The sequence below is a fragment of the Oryzias latipes genome, chromosome 9, assembly GCF_002234675.1.
Source record: "Oryzias latipes chromosome 9, ASM223467v1".
Lineage (NCBI taxonomy): Eukaryota > Metazoa > Chordata > Actinopteri > Beloniformes > Adrianichthyidae > Oryzias > Oryzias latipes.
This window is the reverse complement of record NC_019867.2, coordinates 20975242-20988378: the sequence shown is the minus strand read 5'-3', so window position 1 is coordinate 20988378 and position 13137 is coordinate 20975242. Positions and strand designations below refer to the sequence as shown.

Sequence of the window (13137 nt, the reverse complement as noted above, 5' to 3'; positions counted from 1 at the left end):
AATGTAGCTCCCGCTGAAGGCAATAGTCCGGTGAAGTTGTTGTCCGATATTACAAATGAGGCTAAGTGTTTTCCTGTGTTGTTTCCCAAGGGTGGACCAACATATCATGATGGAAGACAACATCCTTTAACTCTATCACGATATTTTAACAACAGGATTCTTAATGCTGATTGTCGTTTTGCACAAAATGTGGAATATATTTTTTTTGCCCAATATATGACAGAATTAGAAAAGGTCGTTTCAAATGTTTCGATTGCAGTAAGAAAAGGTAAGTATAATTTTAAAAATAAACGAGTAGTTACTGGAGAGTTGTTGAATAGTGATGATTCCATTAAAAGGATGTTGGAATTTGATGATGGGTACCGATTTTTAAAACCAATTAGAGGTACGCCAGCTTTTTGGCAGGCGGCCCAGAAAGACCTCATGGCTTGTGTGAGGCAGCTTGGAATCCCCACATGGTTCTGTTCATTTTCTTCAGCTGATATGCGGTGGAAGAATTTACTTTCCTGCATTCTGAAGCACGAAGGTAGAACTGAAACTGTGGAGCAGTTGGAATGGGCAGACAGATGTGAGCTTTTGCGTCGGAATCCTGTCACTGCTGCTCGGATGTTTGATTTTCGTTGGCATTGTTTTCTGAAAGAGGTTCTTATGTCGCCTGCATGTCCTATAGGAAAAATTAAGGATTATTTTTATAGGGTGGAGTTTCAGCAACGAGGCTCACCACATCTTCATTGCCTGTTTTGGATAGAGGATGCACCTGTAATTGACAGAAATACAGATGCTGAAGTGATTGCATTTATTGATCGTTATGTGACTTGTGAGTTACCATCAAATATTGACTTACTGGAAATTGTAACATCTGTGCAAAAACACTCTGAAACACATGCGAAAACATGTAAAAAAAAAGGAACTGTGTGTCGTTTTAATTTTCCTAGACCACCTTCTGCGCGTACATTCATATCACGTAGCACAAGTGCTGAAGAGACACAGTCTTGTCAATGTGTGTTATCACAGAAAGAGTCTTGCAACTGTAAAGAAAATGCACAGACACAGCAATTGAAGAAAAAAGAGGCTTCTGCATTGATTGCACACATTAAAGCTGCTCTCTCAACTGATGGGCCAACTTGTGACAATGTTGAGGATTTGTTTGAATCTGTTGGGTTAAACCAAAGCACATTTGAAACTGCATATAACTGTTGTGCTCGGAAAACCCATGTTGTGCTGAAACGTCAACTTAAAGAAGTTTGGATTAATCAATATAGCAAGCCACTGTTAAAATGCTGGAATGCTAATATGGATATACAGTTTGTTGTCGACGCATACGCATGTGTTGTGTACATCATTTCTTACATCTCTAAATCAGAGAAGGAAATGGGTTTATTATTGCAGTGTGCACAAAAGGAAGCAAGCAGGGATGGAAATGCTTCTGCCAAAGAGAGTCTAAAAACATTAGGCAGTACATATTTGCACAACAGAGATGTATCTGCTCAAGAAAGTGTTTATAGACTGACAAATGCACATTTGAAAGAGTGCTCTCGGAAAGTTGTGTTTCTTCCTGTTGGTGAAAATACTGTTAAAATGAGTTTACCGTTAAAAGTACTAAAAGAAAAAGCATCAAAGCATTCTGTTAGTACAGATGATATGTGGATGACAAGCATTGTGGATAGATATAAGAACAGACCTAAGAGTGATGATTTTCCTTCAATGTGTTTAGCAGTATTTGCTTCCGAATTTCGTGTGTTGTCAAAAAATGAAAGTGCTGCTAAGCGAATAAAGTTGAACAACAACACTGGATATGTTGTGAAAAGAACCCGCACACAACCTGCTGTTGTACGTTACGTTAAGTTCTCTGAAACAAAACAGCCTGAACTGTTTTATCAAAGCAATCTGCAGTTGTTTTTGCCATACTACAGCGATAGCCAGCTGAAACCTCAAGGTTTTGAAACGTATCAAGACTTTTTTCATAAGGGCACGATAAGACTTGGTAATTCAGGTCTGCAGTTGGTAAAGTCCGTGGTAACATTAAACAGAAGTAAATTTGAAATTGATGGTGATAAATTGGTTAATGCTCAGCAAGGGATAGATAATGCTGGTGTAGTTGAAGATGGCTGGTGTGAATTATGCCCTGAGCAAGAATTGGAAAGACTTGAGTGTCAAGAGTTGTTGCAGAACCAAAAAAGTGTAGATGATGAACAGGAATTTGATATTCCTGATTTAAGAGTTTCAGCTCAACATAGCCATTTCTTTCAACTGAATAAAACAAAAATGCCTCGTAGTGATGGCTTGGCTTTAATTCGCTCTTTAAATGAAATTCAGATGGATATTTTTTACCAAGTGAGAAAATGGTGTGTGGAAAAGGTTTTGGGAAAAAAGCCAGAACCATTCCACCTGTTCATAACAGGAGGTGCAGGGACTGGTAAAACTCACCTAATTAAAGCAATACAATATGAATCAAATAGACTATTGTCTCCTCTTTGTCGTCATGTAGATGACATCTGTGTTTTGTTGACAGCTCCCACAGGAATTGCTGCGTTTAATGTACAAGCAAGTACTATACACAACACTTTCTGTATTGGTAAAGATGTCCGCTTACCTTACACACCACTGGGTGAGGAAAAATTAAATTCTTTACGTGCCATTTACAGCAGTTTACAGATTTTGATAATTGATGAAATATCCATGGTAGATCATAATTTATTAGCATATATTCATGGGCGTCTGAGGCAAATAAAGCAAACTGGTAACTCTGCATTGTTTGGAAATGTTTGTATTATTGCAGTTGGGGATTTCTTTCAATTACCTCCAGTGAGAGGAAAACCATTGTATGTAGAAAATGTGGGTATGGATCTTTGGTGTGGTGTGTTTAAAATTGTTTGCCTGGAAACCATTGTACGCCAAAAAGATCAGGAATTTGCCAAATTACTCGGCAGAGTTAGGACACGATGCAAAGGTACTGAAATGTTAAAAAGTGATATCCAACAATTGAAGTCACGTGAAACGGGAGAAGGCAGCGCTGCTTTACATATTTTCCCAACTAATGGTCAAGTAAATCAACATAATTTAACCCATCTACATTCATCCTGTCCAGATTATGTAACTATTAAAGCTCAAGATTATGTAAATTGTAAGGAAACAGGTAGACAAGTGTTACTAAGTGGTAATCATTCAAACGCTAACAATACTTGTTTAGCAGGAAGACTTCTTTTGGGGAAGAATGCACGTGTCATGCTTTGTAAAAATGTTGATGTGGCAGATGGTCTTGTCAATGGTGCATGTGGAATTGTGACTGATATTGTCTATAGAAACTCTGACTTTCCACAAATTGTTTTTGTGAATTTTGATAATAAAGACATTGGAAGACAACGGAAGAAACAGTATGAAAATCATCCAGGGCTTGTCTCAGGTTCTGTAGCCATTGTTCCAGAAGAGGAACGACTCACAGGAAGAGGTGGTCTGAGACGTCAGTTTCCTCTAAAACTTGCTTGGGCTTGTACTGTTCATAAAGTTCAGGGTCTTACCATTGATAATGTTGTTGTGTCTTTGAAAAAAACCTTTGCTCCTGGGCAGGCTTATGTTGCATTAAGCCGCGTAACAAGTTTGTCTGGTTTAATTATTCAAGATTTTAAGGAACAGGCCATTTATTGTAACAAAACAGTTTCTGAATATGTGGCAAACATGCCTCAATATCTAATAAATAAAGAAAATCTCACTTCTAGTTCATGTGACTTTAGCATTTTCCTTATGAATGTGCAAAATTTAGAGTGGCATGTAAAGGACTTAGCTTTGTGCACAAAACAGTTACATGCTAACTGCATAGCTGTAACTGAAACATGGCTTCCAAATGCCCCTTTTACTGATGCATTGAACATCAGTGGCTACAATTTTTATAGTATGCCACGCTCACTGTCTTATAGTGGAGTAGATCCTAGACTGAATGTCATTAAAGGCTTAAAACATGGTGGTGTTGGAATGTACACCGTTGAAAATATCCTGTTTGAACATGTAGAGGTACAAAGTGTAGATATTGAATGTTTAGTGCACAGATTTATTAAATCGAACATAGTCGTGGCAGTTCTGTATCGTCCACCATCATATGCCATTTCATTATTTAGAGAGAACCTTAAGAAATTAGTCGATCTGTTGGAGCCCCTGGGTGATACCATTGCTATAATGGGTGATTTCAATGACAATCTAGTAAACTCGAAGACAATAACTGATTTCATGGCACATAAAGGTTTTATTCAACTGGTTTCTGAAAACACAACGTTAAAAAATACGATAATCGATCATGTGTACTTAAAAACAACAAAATATAAAGTCGAATGTACAGTTGTACAAACATACTTTAGTGATCATGATGGGATTCTTTGTCGTTTTAAACATGTAAGTGACTGTTGATGATTGTGGCGAAGGAGAAAGGGACATCTTTATCTCTTTTAAGTCACAAACGTCTGACTTAATATAAAACGTCAAATGTTGAACTAAATACATGCTGGTGTCAGTTATTGTGGCGAAGGAGGCGGGGAGAAATGACGCATCTGCGACATTTTTATCTCTGTTAAGTCACAAACATCTGACTTAATGTAAAACGTCAAATGTTGAACTAAATACATGCTGGTGTCAGTTATTGTGGCGAAGGAGGCGGGGAGAAATGACGCATCTGCGACATTTTTATCTCTGTTAAGTCACAAACATCTGACTTAATGTAAAACGTCAAATGTTGAACTAAATACATGCTGGTGTCAGTTATTGTGGCGAAGGAGGCGGGGAGAAATGACGCATCTGCGACATTTTTATCTCTGTTAAGTCACAAACATCTGACTTAATGTAAAACGTCAAATGTTGAACTAAATACATGCTGGTGTCAGTTATTGTGGCGAAGGAGGCGGGGAGAAATGACGCATCTGCGACATTTTTATCTCTGTTAAGTCACAAACATCTGACTTAATGTAAAACGTCAAATGTTGAACTAAATACATGCTGGTGTCAGTTATTGTGGCGAAGGAGGCGGGGAGAAATGACGCATCTGCGACATTTTTATCTCTGTTAAGTCACAATCCTCTGACTTTATGGAAATGTGGTTTCTTTTCCTGCATCTTGAATACATATTAGGCATTACAAATTTACATTTTTTTCTGTAGTTAGCAATTGAGTAAAGAATCAAAATGCTTTTTTTTGCATATTTCTAAATTTCAAACCATCTGATGTACAAACATATTCGAAGTACTTAAAAAGTACTTTAGAAAGTAATTGAAATTTATGTATCTATTGCATTCCTATGGCCTAGTTATTCATGATGCAGGTTTTGCTTTCCTTGCCATGTGACCTCAAAAAAAGCAAAAGACATTGGTAATGGTACTCCCAGTTACTGGGATGGGGTTCGATTCCCTACAATGTCCATGTTCTGAGGTCACATAAACACTTTTTTAATGTTAGTGCATATATGTGTCTTCATGAAATAACTCTCGTCTATTTTTAATCATAGAGAAATTTCTATAAATCTCGTCATAGGAACATCCCCACAGTAACCACCCTGACTGGAACATCAACGTGGTCCACTTCACAGCCGTGAGGCTGCAAAGTTAAACTCCAGCTGCCCCAGCAAGTGTGACAACTGCAGCAACAACCACCGACCAAGCCCTGACAGAAAAGATCCCCACAAGGAACACTGCAGGCTGTTCCATGAAAAATATAGTTTTGCCATTGCCTTGCAGATCACAGTTCAAGTGATTTAGTTTTCCAGTAATATCAGTCAAACTGCGAGTTCAGATTTACCATATTCATATTAACCATATTCAGCAGACTGCTCCTCCAATAGCACCTTGAAAATCCTGTGCCGTTTTGCTTTGCAGCAGAAGTTGATTTCACAATAGGAGTCATCATGTGTCTAGAGCCAATCACTTCTGCACATAGGGCCTACTGGTGAATGACGCAGCAGTAATGAAGACATTTTGGGAAGTCTGGGTCAGCTTTACAGTGAGTGATGAAACCCGTTTTTCTATTGATCATAGCAGGAGCCCTGTCTGCAGTCACTGCTACCAGCTTTTCTAAAGGTACCTTTTTCTGCACAAAAATTCCTTCACCATGTTATACATTTCAACTCCTCTTGTAGTTGTCTGTTAGGGCAGTTGTGTCAAGAGTTCTTCTCTTGTGGACTCCAAAAGTTTGTACTGCTGCTGTCCACAGACTCATCACATTGGACATCAAACCACCTGCACTTTGTAAGATCCCAGTCCAGCTAATTAACCAAGTTATCAGACATAGCTGACACTTGTCTAAATATTGTAGTAGAAATTAGAAGAGTTCAATTGTTCTCATCCTTAGGGACAGTGATGGCAATTATCATCATTGATTGTTTCTCAAACTGAAAACAACAAGCAACAGAATACAGTTCCCCCCCCCCCCCCCCCACAGGCTGCTGTCATGTTAACATTAGCTTGGAGCTCCAGAAAAGAACAAGAAAGAACAAAGAGAATGGCTCGAACAAGGCGTTGCTCACGGGGCGGTCGCTCGTGCCAGGCGGTCGCACGTGCTCGGGCCCGCTAAATGCTACTTGTAGCTTTAATTTGCTGTTGTGTTTTGTGGTTTCCTGTTGTGCTTCGTGATTTGCTGTTGTGTTTTGTGATTTGCTGTTGTATTTCAGGACTCTGTAATTTGTTCTGTGATTTGCTGTTGTGTTTCAGTATTTGTTAACTTTTGCTGTGATTTGTTGTTGTTTTATCTTAAATGTAAATGTGTCTTGCACCTCTTGGCCACTGTAGAAAAACGTTGAAATGTGACACCAAATATGTGAATCATTTTGTATTAACACAGAGAGTGAACTACAAATGGATTTCAAAAGTAAAAAAGATAGGGTTTTTTTGCCTTTTAATTGTTCTCTTCCAGCTGTAAATGCAGACACGATGGAGACATCACGATGTTTTTGTAGAGCTCTTCATAATAAATAAACCTGATCTCTCAATATCATCCGTGTCTTCCATGCATTGTAAATGGCTTAAACACAGACACCGCTTCATGTAGCAATCAGGCTAAAGACATTACCTGGTTTCTCCTCCCACATGCAGCAGCAGCTTCAAGCTCATTAACGCATTTTTGGACTGGCGGCGAGCAGATAATTCGCTGCATGGCGAAAGAGAACAGTCTGGTGCAAATTTGCCGCATAAATCGAGTTCGGTGTGATTGTAGCTTTACAAAGGCACTTCTAATAAAGTTCCATACAAAGTGCCTTTTATCACATTTATAAAATACAGTTTTTTAAATGTTCTATGCAATATTTTTGTTGCATTTATCTGCCATGTCTTAAAGCCCTCTTAGTGAAAATATAGTCTGACTTTAAACCGGTCCATGATTTCTATGTAGGCGACACACGGAGCAGCCCATTAGCATAGCATGATAGCATTGTAGCATTTAGCTTCGTAGCATCAGTGTCCAACAATACAGCTGTCTCCAAATGATAATTTTTTACTAAACTATCGGTTGCTGCTGTAAGTCCAACAGGTTTTTTTTCCAGTTCTTTCTGAATCCTGTTAAAAATTGTTAAATGTTCCACTGCCTCATCCGCTTAGACTGAAGGCTACTTGGAGGCAACTAGCGGAAGTAGGTCCTCTTTGCTTGCTGATGATGATAATCTAAAAGGTCAAATTCGAAATAGTCGATAAGAAGGATTCGACACCCAGCCCTACTACGTAGTGTACCAAGTAGTGAGTAGCAAGGACATTTGAACACAGCGTAGATTCTGTGACAATTGTGCATTCCAACTTCATTGTAGTTCCAAAAAAAGGTTGTTGTTTCTTTCTCTTTGTCTCTAATTTGCTGCAAACTTTTCCATCTTCAGGAGATTATCCTAAACTCAGGCTTATAATTTCTGATCCTAAGGGGGAAGGCTGTTATTGAACTTTTAAACACTTAAGCGTGTCTAAATTAGGCGTTGGGTGAAGTGCCTCTTCACAAAGAATGAATGGAGTCAGAAATAAGAGGTAAAAAAAAAAAAAATGATGTTGACCTGTTCTGCTGATATGGTAAATTTTGTACACTTGTATAGCGCTTTCTACCTTTCTCGAAGGCCCATTCACACACTGTATGTTGGTTCCGCCACTGGCACCAACCTTACCTTAGAGGTAAGGTGGGGTTCAGTGTCTTTCCCAGGGACACTTTGATATATGGAAAGGCGGGAATCAAGCCTGCAATTTTGTGTTCAGAGGTCGACCGCCCTATCACTGCGCCACGGACAATATAGAAACAAACGTCCTTTTTTTTTTTTTAACTTATCAGTCATTTTTAAGGAATAATTTGAAGACATGTTTTGAAAAATATAGCATTGGGTCCCAGTCAGGTTAAAATGCATTTTAACTTGTTTCTTAAAAAAACACAAACACAATTTTGTTTTTCTTTTATTTTTAAATCTACCTCAAAAAACTTGTTTTTTGGAAGTCCTCAAAGACAAGTTAAAGGTTAGTGATCAATGCTGTAAAGGAAATGAAAGATTTCAACCATAACTCTGCATGTCGTCATTTTATCCATAAAAATGTATAAAGCTTATCTGAATCAAATAAGTGAATCAAAATAAAACTAAATACGGTTAAGCATGCATTTCTGAGTTTATGAGCTACAAATAATTGTAGGCTAATGTTAATTCTATATCAATCAGCATTAAACAATGTTAAACTGTTAGATTAGATGCCAAGACTTTCGATGATTTATTTCCTTGACAGTATTCTCCTTGTACCACATACTTGTTGCAGACAAAATGCATCACTGCCTGTAGGCCAGAAAATATAATAAAGACATCACTGACATGAGTTCACCAGCCTTCGTGATGCAACTGTATTTTTTTTATTTTTGCTGTTGTGAGTGTGTCAGGCACTGATTTTGAGTAGCACAACACATTCATTCAAATGCATCTGTGACAGATTTCACTTAAAAGAATAATTGTTCTGCCAAGCATCTGCATTGTTAAATTAGGCTGAGCTGTGCAGCACAATATGTTGCCCACGGACAGATAGGTGCTGTTCTATTCATGGGGCTGATGGTAAAAAACTACATAGTAATTGCAGGCGAGAAGGCTTTTCTGCAGCCCTGTCTGCTTCTCTCCTCTTCTCTCTTTGTCTCCCTGAATGTCTTCCTGTTTAACCAGCAACTCTGTGGCTACATCTCTCTGATGGTCCACTTTATTAAGACGAATGAATCTCATCCGTGCCATTCCCCCATTCATTTTACTGCATTCATTCCCCACATGTTCTGCACACTTCAGGTGCTCAGCTGTCACCTTGGGTAGCCTGACAAATTTCATTGAAAGTCACCTTGACGATATGAGTTCACAGCCTCATCCTAAGCATCTCTGTTTTCTTGACAAAGTTGCTGCAGAGTGACTCAGTTACACTGGATGCCCACCGAGAAGAGTTTGATCTACACAGCAGAGTATGGAGACAAATCAGAAAAAAGGCAAATCAAGAGATAAAAGCAACACTAGTATAAAGGTCAGTTGTGTTTTCCAAACAGCATATATTCAAAATCACTGCTATATGTTGCTACTTTGGAAAGTTCTATTTAATCCAGGATTCTTATTGGCATCACCTTGAATGGAAAATACAATGAGGAATTGTCAAAATTAACTCTGAAAACACAAGGGACTATATGGAGTAAAAAAGTATTTATTCAGCCAAATGTGCAAGTTCTCTCAGTTAAAAAGAGTGTCGTGATTAGAGGCCTGTAATTTTCATTATAAGTATACATCTACTATGTGAGTAAAAAATCCAGAAAAATCACATTGTGCAATTTAAAAAAAATGTATTTGTTAATTAAGGTGGAAAATATGTATTGCATGCAACGACCATCTCCCTTTATTTAGTTTTTTGGAAACCTTCAAATACAAAAGGGAGGGGTAGGTCTAAGGTCTGCACAATTAATATGGGTTTTGTAATATATTACCAAAAGTATTCGCTCACCCATCCAGATGAGAATCAGGTGTCCTTTTCACTTCGTCTGGCCACAGGTGCAGAAAATCAAGCATTCAGGTATGCAGACTGTTTTTACAAAAACTTGTGAAAGAATGGGGCGCTCTCAGTGAATTCCAGCGTGGAATAGGATACCACTTGTGCAACAAATCCAGTCTTGAAATGTCCTAGCTCCTAAATATTCCCCAGTCAACCATCAGCCCTATCATAACAAAATAGGAGACTTTGGAAACAAAAGCAACTCAGCCACGAAGTGGTAGACGGACCTGACGGAGTGGGGTCAGCAGATTCTGAAGAGCTTAGTGCAAAGAGGTCGCCAACTTTCTGCAAAGTCAATTGCTACACAGCTCCAAACTTCATGTGACCTTCAGATTATTCCGAGTACAGAACGCAGAGAGCTTCATGGACAGGGTTTCCATGACCAAGCAGGTGCATCCTAGCCACATATTACCAAGTGCAATGCAAAGCGTCGGACGCAGTCGCCGCTAGACTCTAGAGCAGTGGAGACACATTCTCTGGAGTGATGAATCACATTTTTTCCAGATGGAGATCTGATGGACGAGTCTGGGCTTGGAGGTTGCTCTGAGAACGATATATTTTGGACTGCACTGTGCCAATTGGGAAACTTGATGGAGGAGGAAATATGGTGTGGAATTGTTTTTCAGGGCTTGGCCCCTTGATTCCAGTTAAAGGAACTACATTCTCCCAATTCCCTGCTCCCAACTTTGTGGGAACAGTTTGGAGTGGGCCCCCTTTCTTTTCCAACATGACTGTGCCCCAGTGCACAAAGCAAGGTCCATAAAGTCCTGGATGACAGAGTCTGGTGCGGATTAACTTGACTTGATTGCACAGAGTTCTGACCTGAACCTGATAGAACACCTTTGGGATGATTTAGAGCGGGGACTGAGCCAGGCCTTCTCAACCAACATCAGTGTGTTACCTCACCAATGCGCTTTTGACAGAATGGTCAAAAATTCCTACAAACTTGACCTTGTGGACAGCCTTCCCAGAAGAGTTGAAGCTGTAGATGCAACAAAAGGTGAGCCGACATCATATTGAACTCTATGGGTTAGGAATAAAATGGGACTTCAGTTCATGTGTGAGTCAAGGCAGGTAAGCGAATATTTTTGGTAATCTAATCTATGTTACTTTTAGCTTGGGCAAGGCAAATGCTGGGGCACCGATAACAATTGTTTGAACAATTGTCAACTTGAGTAAAGGCTGCACTTCATATGTTTTCTGTGCATTTCTTTTCTCAGGACAGTGCTTGGGAAGATCCCAGAGTGGTGTGTGGGAAGTTTTGTGAGCGCAAAGGGGGGAATTCTTCAGTTCAGAGTTGAAACACAGTATAGAAGAAGAAGCAGTTAAAATGATAATGTAGCCTGGAGAAATAATGTTGCCTCACAGAACACAATAACTGGGGTTTTATACAGTGTTTTATTGTTTCTGAAGCGCAATCAAAAATTGTCACAGACTTGCTTCCTGTAGGTAAAACAAACCCATAGGTGGTTCTTTGGCAACTGGTTGATGAATTGGGGAAAAGATAAAGATTTGACCATACAAAATATTGAAAATAGCAAAAATAAAATACGGCAGTGGACTCTGATCACAGAAACATAAACATAAAAATTAAGATTAATTAACCACTAAAAAACTCACAGTATTCAGCTGTATATTCCACTCAGGAACACTGGAAATGGTGTCGTTTTCTTATACGCTGCACAACTGTCATGGCTTCCTCACTACCACGGCTCACATCCTCGTCCTCTGTGCAATCCATGTAAAAAGTCCTCATCATGCTGAAATGTCAACAAATAACTCCAACAAAGTAATAACAAAAAATACATTTTTCATGTTTATTAAATGGTAAATGGCGTATACTTATGTAGTGCCTTTCTTCCTACAAGGACAAAGCGCTTTACAGTCACAGACCCATTCACCCAGTCACACACACACATTCAGTCAGTGGTGGCGGTTTTGCTGCCAAACACAGGCGCCCACCTACCACCAGAGGCAAGGTGGGGTTCAGTGTCTTGCCCAAGGACGCTTTGACTCATGGGCATGCAAGGTGGGAATCGAACCTGCAATCTTATGATCATGGGTTGACCGCCCTACCGCTGCACCACGGCTGCCCCACAAATTAACTTACTACTGGCTAAACACAACATTTAAAGTAGCAGAACATTAATAGTTACATTCATTACAAAAATATCCAATTGTTGCAGGAGAAAACCCAGTAAAATACATTTGAACTATAACAAATAGACCTTAAAATATTTCAGATCAAACTGAGAGGAATTGACTGGCCATTTACCACTCCAATACAATGATAAAGTAAATAAATTCTTCAACAAGAAACTTTTTTGATATAATTAAAAATACATTCCGGCTTATAATCAGGTGCGCTCTTAAGGATGTCAGTGCAGTGTCCAGCACTGTGTAAAATGATTTTCTCATTTTGCTGACAGATACAACTCTTCATCTGTTTCCTCAGCCCTGGAGGATTGGGCACATTAAATAAATTAATTACAGGGCAGTATTGCTCATTCACCAAATGCTCAAGCTCTCAATTTAACATTTTTCTGCTAAACCAACCCAGTAACCTAAAGTCTGATGGAGAATCCATATAAAATTCTTAGCAAACACATTACTGGTGAGTATCTTCGCTTTTATCCAGAATTTACCAAATTTCTGCTTAAATTATTAAAAGAATGCCTTGCACTAATTGACTTCTTTCCTTAAAATACATGTTAAAAATGTGGATATTGTGTGTTCTAACCTTTGACTGCCAGTGTAGCAACTGTCAAAAAATTTGAGGAACACTTTAAAGGTTTATTTTAAAGGTCAATAAAGATCAATCATGTTGTGTTGCTTTTTATTTTACATACTGTATGTTATGTCATACTTATTTCTACCTCAATGAGAGAAGGAGTCTCATTCAGAGTCAGGTTAGAAAAACTAAGTGAGCTCAAGACTTTTGGGATCTACCTTTAAATACATACCATAAATAAGTAACATCCTAGTCCTAATCCATTTGGTTTATAATGAAATCGGTCCACTCTTTACATCTGCAGCAGCTTCAGCTCTTCTGAGACAGCTTTCAAACAGGTTCAGAAGTGGGCTTTTGGGAATGTTGGATTATTCATCCAGAAAGAGCATTTGAGAGGTCACACACTGACGAGAA

The 13137-nt window shown here is 38.8% G+C and overlaps 1 protein-coding gene across 2 annotated transcripts in view; it reads right to left on the bottom strand.

Annotated features, from left to right (window-relative positions):
* Nucleotides 1-13137, bottom strand: part of LOC101169294 (leucine-rich repeat transmembrane neuronal protein 4) — a 151092-nt gene that overhangs the window by 59748 nt on the left and 78207 nt on the right. The window lies entirely within an intron of this gene.